Source organism: Mauremys reevesii, linkage group 16, assembly GCF_016161935.1.
Source record: "Mauremys reevesii isolate NIE-2019 linkage group 16, ASM1616193v1, whole genome shotgun sequence".
NCBI lineage: Eukaryota > Metazoa > Chordata > Testudines > Geoemydidae > Mauremys > Mauremys reevesii.
The window spans coordinates 22356798-22368271 of record NC_052638.1 but is presented as its reverse complement, the minus strand read 5'-3'; positions in this window follow the sequence as shown (position 1 = coordinate 22368271).

The following is an 11474-nucleotide window of genomic DNA, read 5'->3' as shown; positions in this document are numbered from 1 at the left end:
AATTCTAAGAACAAATAGGAAAGCGAAGTGTTAAACTATCATAAAACCATTTGTATTTAGCAGCATTTTTGGCAAGGTTTCAAAACACTTTTATTGTTAGGCGCTGAAGAAGTGTTTTGCTTTTGCTAACATTCGTGCTTAGCACTGGCAGTGTTTCATGCAGTTCAGTACTTGAAAAAGTCTAGGAAACATGTGCTTCATTTGTCCCTTGCCAGTTTGGGATGACAAATGGCAATAATGAGGCAGCTAGATGGAGAGAGGCTTTTTAGGGGTTTCCCTAGGAAGCAAATAGCAGCTTAAACAGCTTGTTCTGTTCACAGTAGATGATACACTTAACCTCAACAATTATATAAGGCCTGATCCAAGCCCATTGAAATCAAAGGGAGTTTTACTATTGACATCAATGGGTTTCGGATCCAAGACATAATATATAGGTGAAGGTCTTTGTGGCATCTATTTTTTTGACCCTAAAATATCGAAGATAAATATTCTCAATGAACTGTACTTTATATAATGCCATAAATATGGATAGGACTGTATGAAAGGAATGAGTCACAAATAAATAACAGACTCAAAACAGCTTACAATGTAAAGGCATGAATACGTAAAATCCACTTCTTTTTACTTCTCTGGTCAAGTTGCGAATCAGTAGCAGAATGGTGGGTCGTGACGGAAGTGCATGCAGAAGTGCAGGGAAAGTAGCTGAGCCAGAACTTGATCCTTTCGAGATTCTGGACTCTCCCTGCCTCCAGTCTGCTCCTGACATCCTGAACCAGCTTTCCTACCCTTCCCTTCAAAACTCTGAAGACAAAGTGTTCAAGTGGTGGTGACCTGGGATCTGGTCATTTGCTAATGGCTGAGGGATGTCTAGTGTACTTTCCATCTAAGGAAACGAGTGTATGTCCAAAGCCTCCCCAATGATTTACATTATAGCAAATGCGGAGTGATTGCTGGAGCTCTAGTAACATTGACATCGCTGAATAAACACCATAAAGATAAACAAGAGGCCTCCAAATTGTGTCCATTTCAGAATAACCAGTGGCTCAGAAGTGAGTATTTGCCTAGGTTCTCTATTTACTCCCAGTTTCCGGACATTTAGATTGTATCCCTATTTGGGAACCCCTTACGAATTTATACACGGTCTTGTTCACAGGCTTTTCAATGCCGTAATGAATTTCTCCTCACCACACGTCTATGAGATGGGGAAGTGTATTTATTCCCATTCTGCAGATGAGGCTCTGAGGTACAGAGACACTGCGACTAGCTTGAAGTCAGTGGAGCTCTGCCAGTTTGCACCAGAAGAGGATCTAGCCCATTGATTGCAACAGTGGTGAGGACTTCCTCTGCTGGCTGGGAGACTGTGCCTGCCCTTCTCTGCTAGCATCTAGGCACTATGCCTCCCTCTCACCATCCCCAGGTAAGATTATGGGAACTTCAGTCACTTTATGCCACAGGGAAGCTACAGTTACAGCAGGAAGCAGATTGCTCTTTGAGCAGCAAAGGCAGATGTAAACAGAGCTGCAGGTCAGTGGCTTCTTGTTCATTTTCTGACTGGATTCAAAGTTATTGATTTAATCCAGAAGGGCCTGAACAGGCTTGATGGTTATCTCAAATAGCCATAATCCGCTGAGAGCGCTGCGCTCCACAGGGACAGTGCCCCAGAAACTCAAAGGTATTTAGGTGCCTAACTCTTATTGCTTTCAATGGACGTTATGAGCCAAAATACCTTGGAGGATCTGTGCCAACGTAACTAGGAAATCCCAGGATAAAACTGTCAGGTCTTGGGGCAGAATGTGAGCCCACTGCTGAGCCTGAGCCCTCGACTGCCTTTTTGTTCATGCTTCTGCCCAGTAATGACACGTCCCCATGACCAGCCTCTGCACAAACCTTGAGCTGAAAGGGTAGAGAAGAGAAAGAGAGTGATGCAATTGCTAGAGATGTGATCACTATGTTCAGTGCTAAATAAACTCAGCACGTAAAGTAGGTGTGAGGAAAAGAGGAGTGTATAAAAAAGGGTGATCCAATAGGTTGATATATACTTACAGATACAATTTAGCTGGACTATCTTCTGGCTTTGGTCTCCCAGTTTAGCTAGTGTAATTCTGTGCATGTTCCTGTTCTGAATTCTTTTCCCACAGTGTTGCTATTTTATTTAAACAGTGATCTCATATTCAGTGTGTGCTTTTATGGCACAAGGTAAATCATGATGAAAGATTAGGCATTTCAAACACTAAAACTTGGGTAGATTAGGCATTTCAAATATTAAAACTGAAAGAAAAAAAACCCAGCACAGGGTAGAAGAGTGCGATAATAATCAGTTAATTTAAAAACTTCTATGTGTTCACCTGTGATTGACTGATTATTCAGAGACACGTAAAAAGTTTCATTCAAAAACCTCACTTTGCCTGTTGATATGCCTTTTACTTATGTGGTGAACGTATTTCTAGTCGCTCTTTACCCCCACTTTACGTCTACACTACAGTTAGACACCCATGGCTGGCCCATGCCAGCTGACTCAGGCTCGCAGGGCTTAGGTTAAGGGGCTGTTTAATTACAGTGTAGCCATTAGGGCCTGTGCTGAAGCCTCACACGTCACAGCGTCCCAGAGCCTGGGCTCCAGCCTGAGCCCAACGATCTACGCTGCAATTAAACAGCCCTTAGCCCGAGCCCTGTGAGCCTGAGTCAGCGGGCACAGGTCAGCCACAGGTTTTTAACTGCAGTAGTGTAGAAGCTAGAGGAGAGTTCGAGTAAGAGCAGAGCTTTGAGGGGCCCCGTGCTTCGGTATGCAGGGTCCAGGGCGGCCTGTGGAGTTAGCAGGGGGTCTGACGCCGGCAGCAGAGAGCGACCCGGCCCCACCGGCTCCCTGTGTCGCCTAGGGGAGGGGTGGAAGCTGGAAAGGGGCAGGGGCTTGGGAAAAGGGGTGGAAGAGGTGGGGCAGGGTAGGGGCTGGAAGAGGCGGGGGCTTGGGGGAAGTTGTGGAGTGGGGTGGGGGGCCTGGGCTGGAGTGGGGGGTTGTCCCGGAAGAGGGCCCACACAGCACCCACTTTTCTGTGCTAGAGTGAGGTGAGGGCTGCACATTCCCACAGCACTTGACTGAGTTTTGTACATACAGCATATGTGCAAAGAGCTCTGACAGGTCCAGAGAGTACGACACAGGGAAAGCGAGCACACGTTCAAGGTGCCCTGCTGACATCTTGGTAACCCTAAGAGCAAAGTTCTAGTTGGATGTGATGCCACCAGCATATCAGAATGAAATGTGGCAGTGCTGAGGTCACGGAGCACCCGTCATCCATCTTTAAAGGTGGAAGGAGATTTGTGGACTCCTGGACAAATGGGATCTCTGTCAGCCTGGCTGTGGAGGTGACGGGGTGGTAGGTTATGCCGGCTATGGAGTGTTATGCCGACCTGCGTGAGGAGGAGGGCTATAGAGCAGGGGTAGGCAACCTGTGGCACATGTGCCAAAGTCGGCATTCGAGCTGATTTTCAGTGGCACTCACACTGCCCGGGTCCTGGCCACCAGTCCGGGGGGCTCTGCATTTTAATTGAATTTTAAATTAAGCTTCTTAAACATTTTAAAAACCTTATTTACTTTACATACAACAATAGTTTAGTTATCTATTATAGACTTATAGAAAGAGACCTTCTAAAAACATTAAATTGTATTACTGGTACGCGAAACCTTAAATTAGAGTGAATGAATGAAGACTTGGCACACCACTTCTGAAAGGTTGCGGACCCTTGATATAGAGTATCATGTCTTAGGGCTGGTCCACACTAAGAAGCGGGGTCGAACTAGGGTACGCAAATTCAGCTACGTGAATAGCGTAGCTGAATTCGAAGTACCCTAGTTCGAACTACTCACCCGTCCAGACGCTGTGGAATCGAAGTCCGCGGCTCCAAGGTCGACTCCGCCACCGCCATTTGCAGTGGTGGAGTACCGGAGTCGACCGCGGCGCTTCCGGAGTTCGAACTATCGCGTCCAGATTAGACGCGATAGTTCGAACTCCGAGAAGTCGAACTCACCGCGTCAACCCGGCTGGTAAGTGTAGACTAGCCCTTAGTCTGAAGGAGTAAAAGATCTGCCTGGGGGAGAGGGAAAGGGATTTCTTTAGGTAGGGAAGGTTGGTTAAGGTTTGAATTAGCAGACTTGTGGATGTGTATCTGGATTGAACTGAACTTCCAAGCCGTACAAGAGAACCTCAGCACCAATCTTTATACCTGGAACTAAAAGCCTGGTGTAATGTTTGTAAAGCAGTAATAGAAATGTTTGAATTTTCAAGGCTTAGTATGTTTGCAAGAACTACAACTGATTTTTAGTGCAAAAATAACCCTATGTCCCCAAAAGAGCCCACTGCCTCCGTCCTTAAACAACCAATGTTACCGTATGCAACTCCCATTGTAATCTGCTGGGGAAAGGTCAGTGGATGCAGTAAGGTAACCAGGCATAGTGGAGCCATGGGGCCTGCGTCTCAATTACAGTAAGGGCCCTTTACACCACTTTGGCAGTGTTAAGGGGCCATAAAGTGAGTGTTAGTTACATTGCTGCCCACCCTTTACGCCGCTAGAGTGATGTGCATAAGAGTGGCCAGACTGGGTCAGACCACTGAGTCACCTAGCCCAGGAGCCTGTCTTCTGACAGTGGCCAGTGTCTGGTACTTCAGAGGGAATGAACAGAACAGGGCAGTTTATCAAGTGAACTATCTCCTGTTGTCCACTCTCAACTTTTGACAGCCAAGGGGCCTTAATGTAAATGAGGCTAAGGCCCTTAATGTGCTAGTGCCTTTGTATTATTTTTATAAATTTGGAATTAGATCCTTGAGAATTAGCTGCTCAGAAGGAAGCCCCTGAATACCAGCTGTTCTGTTCAGCTAGATTCAGTAGGACCAGACTGCAATGAACTATCCCATTGAGCCCCTTCTTCCAGGCAGAGAGACCCGTTCTATCAGCAAAGTGAGCATTCTTTGGCCAAGGGCCAGACCACCCCCTCCTGTAGAAAAGCATGTGGAAGGGAAAAAGTTTTCTAGGGAGCTCAGCGAGTCCCCGTGCATCCTCTCACTGGGTAAGAGGTAGTTTTTGAGACCAAAGAGGGGACAGAGAGCATTATCCTGCGACTGTGAATATATCCCAAGAGATGGTGGGACATCTTCCCTGCCTTCCAGTTCCAAAAGACATGCTGCATGCTCTGTGCTTGCTTTAGTATCCTGGCCACCCCCGTGCAGGAGAGGAATGGGGTCTCTGTGAGTTCATGTTTTCAGATATTTCTATTTCTGGTGTATTGTGATGTACGCAAGAGACATCACTTTTGATTCAAAATAAGATGTTTCCTTTCCAAGCCTCCCCCCACCACCTTGGTAATATTTGTAAAGGGCACTCCCATTAGTTTGCCTCTACACATTTTTGGCTGTTTGAATTTCTTTAATGCCTTAGGCTCCATCCCTCATAATGCACCCAGCTTAGGAGAATTTCTTGCTACTACTGCATGCATTATCTTTCATTAATACAATTAGCATAATACTGATTAGGATTCATTTATTCTTTGCAAGGGAGTAAAGCCAGTAATACATATCTCAGGATCAAATACCTCAGCCCCTTGTTTTGGGATAGCTTTATTTGGAGCTGTTTATCTCTTTGCATCCTTCCACCTCCTGGGGAAAAAAAGTCACTCAATTGTAAATCTGCTTGGAGCAAGGGAATGCATTGTGATTGTCTTGCAAGCATATTAAATAGGTGAATTGATCTATGGAAGCCGTAGAGCTCAGACATGCTGCTCAACAGTCTAAACTGCCAACTTCATCTTCTTCAAGCACAAAAGCTACTTAGTTTCCCCACATCAAAGCCTTTTCTTAATAATAGCAATAAGACAACTCTAGAGAGAACCATCTAATATTAACTCCAGGGAGTAATCATCTAATCACAATCTGGGGGTGATTTGAGGCACTCATCTGGACCAAATGCCTCACAACACCCCAGGAGTGGTTTTATTGCATGATAGCAGTACCCCATTGAGCCTTATTGCTTAATTAAAAACAAATTCCCAAGTAATTCATTTTTTTTTTGCCTTCCATAAAAACACAGTAGTACATAGCACGTATAAAACGTCCATTAAATGATGGTAGATGCAAATTTATGTTGTGAGATACAATCCATTTCTTCACCACTTGGGGTTGAAGTTAAATGTAAAACCATTTCCTATAATCTGTGCGCTGCTGTGTTTAGAGAGGAATAAATATGGGAAAGTGAGCTTCATTGTAGGATGCCTTGTTTTTATTAAATTATATGTTTGGTCTGCTAACCCAGCGATTTATGTTACAGACATTACAGACACACACAGTCTATCTGCTTCCCTTGGTGTCCTGAGGGTTTCCTGAGTTTCCCACCTGCTTTCACACATGTCCTTCAAGACACCCCACTGTAACTACCATCCTTTTATTCAGAGCTTTACCATCCCCCCAGAGATTTTCAAGCCGCAGCTAACTCGCACAACGTCCTTGTGAGAATGGCAATTCTTCTCCCTATTTTACAGAAGGGGAAAATGAGTCAGAGATTTTAAGTGACTTCCCTTAAACCTCAGAGGGGATTTGTGTGGGAGCTGGGATTACAATCCAGGATTCTCAGATACCAAATCTAGAATCAGCCGACTAGAAATACCACTCTATTAAGGGAAAAGGACAAGATGAAACTGGCTTGAAAATTAGTCAATCAGTGGTGCTCCTAAACTAGTTGATAGAGATGCTGCTGAAAATGCTGAAGCTCCACTCTTTAACTGCTCCCTGACAGTGTATTGGCATGAGAATCAGAATCGGCAACTTTTAACCTGTGTTTTCCACCTACCAAAACCTAGAACTACCAGGGCATCAGTGATTTCTGGATAAAGAAAGACATCATGACAAAAGCTAACTGCTCAGGGCAATGTTGCAAACACAGTGACATTTTCATGGATTAAATGCTTGTTCCTCAAGAAAATGTTGCCCACAAGAAAATGACGTTAGTTGGGAAGGGGACAGGGATGTGGTTATATGACAACATGAAGGTAAGTGTTGCTGAGAAAAAGAGAAAGTCACAATGGTTAAATGATGCTCAGTCTGAAGGGTCAGGCAGTTTCAGTCACAAATTTAGATTTCTTAAAAAAAACTTTCTAAGTCTTATAAGCCACTAGACCAGGCCAGACACTGATAATCCTGTTTCATGGCAACTGTGAAGGTTTGAAATTTGTTTTCACTCCTCACTAGAACAAAGCCAAAACCTTTCAAATGTTTTCATGAAACAGAATTGTGTCAAAACGTCCATTTTCAAGTGAAAAAGATTTTTTTATTTCTCTCTCTCTCTCTCTTTTCCCCCCCCTCTCTCTCTCTTTCTCTTTCTCTCTCATCAGATCAGTGACCAGAGTGCCTATACCTAAGAAAACTTGACATAAAAATGTCACTGAAATCGGTAAGTCTCCATGAAATGTTTCAGCTTCTAACAAACAGCATATTTTAATGAAAATACGTTTGGTCATAAATGTTCTGACCAGCTGTACACACCATAATGATGCAATGTTTCCTGACTTAATTTTTAAAAAGCTAATTAAAATTAAAATGTTGGACAGATTTAAATATTGCTGTGGAGCATTTGCCACCTAAAAAGTCCCCTCATTGGGCTAATGAATGAGAACCAGAAAGTGAGAGTGAGGAAATGTGAAACTGACCAGTCTATTTTAATTGTCAAACTGAATGAAATATAAACACAAAGAATTACTAAAAATGACTTTTAAAAAATTCTTTTAAATGTAATCATTAAGGGTGTTATTTAAGTGGGAACATGTACTCCTAGAAAAATGACTTTAGAGACTGTTCCTTTTCAAATAAGCATTTGTGACTGACAAATATATACCAGCTCTATCAGAACTCATATTAATCTAGCTTTCACCTAACTCATTGGGACAGGCTACACATAAAATTCAAAGCTGAGTATCCAATAAATGAAAGTTTTAGTAGGCAGATTTTAAAGATGTTTTAATAAATCAGTTAAATGATTTCCTTTCCCTTCCCTCACAATATTTCAGGCAGGTTATGACATTTTACAAGATCCTGTATTAATTTATCTTGATATACTACAATGATGACCACATGAGGTAAAAAGAAAGCTGAGAAAATACTCAATCAGGTAGTGGAGAGGGATTAAATACAAACCATTTTCAAAACGAAACTTGTCTAGGACTATCACACATCAGGGAGAAGTTTTTATGAGGACACACAGGTCAGCGCACCATAAATGCTCCCTGACAGCTTCAGCACAGTAACGTGCTTTCATCTCAAAAATCATAGAACGGTGAGTTAGGAGACTGAGCCAAAGCTCATATAGGTCAGTGGGAGTCTTTCAGTTGGCTGCAGTGAGCTTTAAATCAGGCTCCCAGGGTTCTGGAATCATTGTTAGGATTCAGGAGGGAGACTTTGGCTCCAGTTTGATGGTGCTCCTTGCCGACCCTTTCTATGTAAAAGCTGCCATTGGAAGTTTGAAAACTAAATGTATTTGATGGCTGTTTAATGGCATTTGTTAAATGACTTAATGGCTCTCAGGCCTGTTCCTAGTAGACAAACATAAAACCCATCATCTCAGCTGACACTAACTGGCCCCTTTGTTTGTAGTCTCAGAAGAGGCCAAGGACTGGATGGGCTTGAAGACTGTATTCCTCTCTCCCCACTAGAAGCAGTTCTGCCTCATCAGAGTTGGAGCATAATGGGGAGGCAGCAGGAGGAAGGGTACTGCGGCTGCCCTAGTAGAAAACTTTCTCTTGGTTCCAGTTGGGAACCAAGTTTTGAAACAAAGCAGTGGCTCTATTGACCTACAGTCAAATGACAGGGTCCTACTCTAGTAACAACAAGCCCTGCTGAGATGGGCAATCGTGCACTGTTGGTGCATGTCCTGGGCGGTTAAAGGCTCTTGTATCCATTGCATGTATCAATGTCATACCAAAGCATGCCTCATTATGAATGAATTATTGCTCTAATGCCAATAGTCGTTCAGAACATAAACCTCCCAAGCACTGACAAGAGAATAAATTCCTTGGTTTATAAGAGTTTTCTGGTTTTGTTTGTACTTTTAAGCCTGAGAACAGAGTAAGCACAATATTATTGTGACACCGTCCCCCATATTCTTCATAGTGATATTATTATGATATGATTATACATAATTATGATGTATTTTATGCAAGATGGGTCATGTAAGGTGTGATTGGAAAAGTTATGATTTGTTGAATATGATTATCCTATTTGTATGCATGCATCATTTTTGTATCTGAAGTTATAAATACTGGCTATGTATTTGTACTTACACCTGGGTAACACCACTAGACAAGATGCTTTCAGTCTAGCTAGCTGGTTGGGAAGGGCCTATTCAGGGCAATGAGCCATTAGGGGATACAATAGGCCTTAGGAGAAGTTTATCTCCCACCTGGTGAGCTTTCTTGAGAACACACCAGACAGCCTGTAAGTAATGGCTGCTATGACTCTACAAGGACATGTGACCAGGCCACGTGATTCTGGACTCCATCTTGGGATGTCAGTATTTTTCTATCAACTGGTCTAGGAACCAAGTTTTCAAACAAAGGGATCCCACCATATGCTAAAGCTATATAAGGCAAGGAGTGACATCAGTCATCTGTTGTTCTTCACTCCCCACACATGAACACGCCTGGAAACACCTGAGGAGCAAAGACTGAACTGGGGGAAGTGCTGGACCCAGGCTAAAGGGATTTCTAGTCTGTGTATGAAAGATCTGGGGATTCCAAGCTGTAAAGCAAGTGCAGCTTGTCCCTTAAGAATCTGCAGCCTGCTTGTATCATCGGCCAGGGTGAAAATTTGCTAATTCAAATCCTATCTTTCCAGTTTCTTAGACTTAGTCTGCATTTTTGTTTATTAGGTAATCTGCTTTGATCTTTTTGCTATCACTTATAATCACTTAACATCTATATTCTGTAGTTAATAAACTTGTTTTTGCTTTATCTCAACCACTGAGTTGACGTGAAGTGCTTGGGAATATTAGCTCAGACAGGCTGTTGCACATTCCTCTCCACATTGAGGGGGCGGGGATGAACTGTATGAGCTTGTGCCGTGCAGTGCAAGACGTGGCACTGTCACAGTTGCAAGGATGGGAGCACACCCCATCTTTCCTGATCATTTGCACATTTCAGGTGGTGCCAGAAGGAAGCCATTGTCGGTGGCAGTTTCTCACTTGTTTTGCTCTTCTTAGCAAACAACTCATAAGGCACATTATCCAGAGATGTTTGCTTCTCACTGTAGGCCCGGTTTGACATGAGTAATTGGACATGGATGAGGCCTCATTTCTAGGGAGACAGGATTAGGGAAGTAAATGGATCAGCAAGCTGGAAACAGAATGTCTGCACTAGCTAAAATAATGGGGAACACTCAGGCATTGTATCTTGTCCATTGTAAATGGTTCACTAAGAGAAGTTGGGAATGCAAAGATGGAATAAAAAATAATTCGTACATGAACAGTGTGTGGCCAGAATATGCTGTACAGAGATTGGTTCCTACAAAGTAACCAACGCCAATCCCCAAACATGCGGGGCAATGTATGGTAAATGCAATGCAATGTGTATTGCCCTACCAAATTCACAGTCCAGTTTGGTAAATGTCAATTTTAAAAATAGTAAATTTCATGATTTCTGCTATTTAAATCTGAAATTTCCCGGTGTTGTAACTGGAGGGTTCCTGGCCCAAAAAGAAGTTGTTGGCGGGTCGCAAGGTTATTGCGGGGGCGGGGGGGGGGGGGCGGAAGGGTTGTGGAACAGCTACCCTTACTTCTGCACTGCTTCTGGTGGCAGCACCATCTTCAGAGCTGAGCAAGCGGAAAGCGGCGGCTGGTGGCCAGGAGCCCAGCTCTGAAGGCAGAGCCACCACAAGCAGCAGCGCACAAGTAAGGAAAGCTGGGCCTTCACTTAACAGCCGCCACTGTCTGGCTGCCCAGCTCTGAAGGCAGCAGCGCACAAGTGAGGATGGCATGGGATGGTTTTGCCACTGTTACTTCTGTGTTGCTGCTGGCAGGGTGCTGCCTTCAGAGTTTGGTGCCCAGCCAACAGTCACTCCTCTCCCGGCCACCCAGCTCTGAAGTCAGCACACAAGTAAGGCTGGTGATACCATGACCCCCTAAAATAACCTTGCAACTCCCTTTTGGGGCAGGAGCCCCAGTTTGAGAAACGCTGGTCTCCCCCATGAAAGCTTGCACACAAAAGACCAGATTTCATGGTCCGTGACGCATTTCTGCAACTTGCTGCAATTTCAGGTGGACCCACAGAAGATGTTGCAATGTTCACAAGTGACTGTTGTCTGGACTTGTTCCAGGTTCAATGTTAAAAGGCTTTGTCATTCTTTCAGGCTCAACTTTTATAAGAGCTTGGACAGCAATTTCATCCGCAGCCATGCCCTTTGTGGTAACGTCTTTGTGAAGACTGCACATTTTAAGGCAGCTGTAAT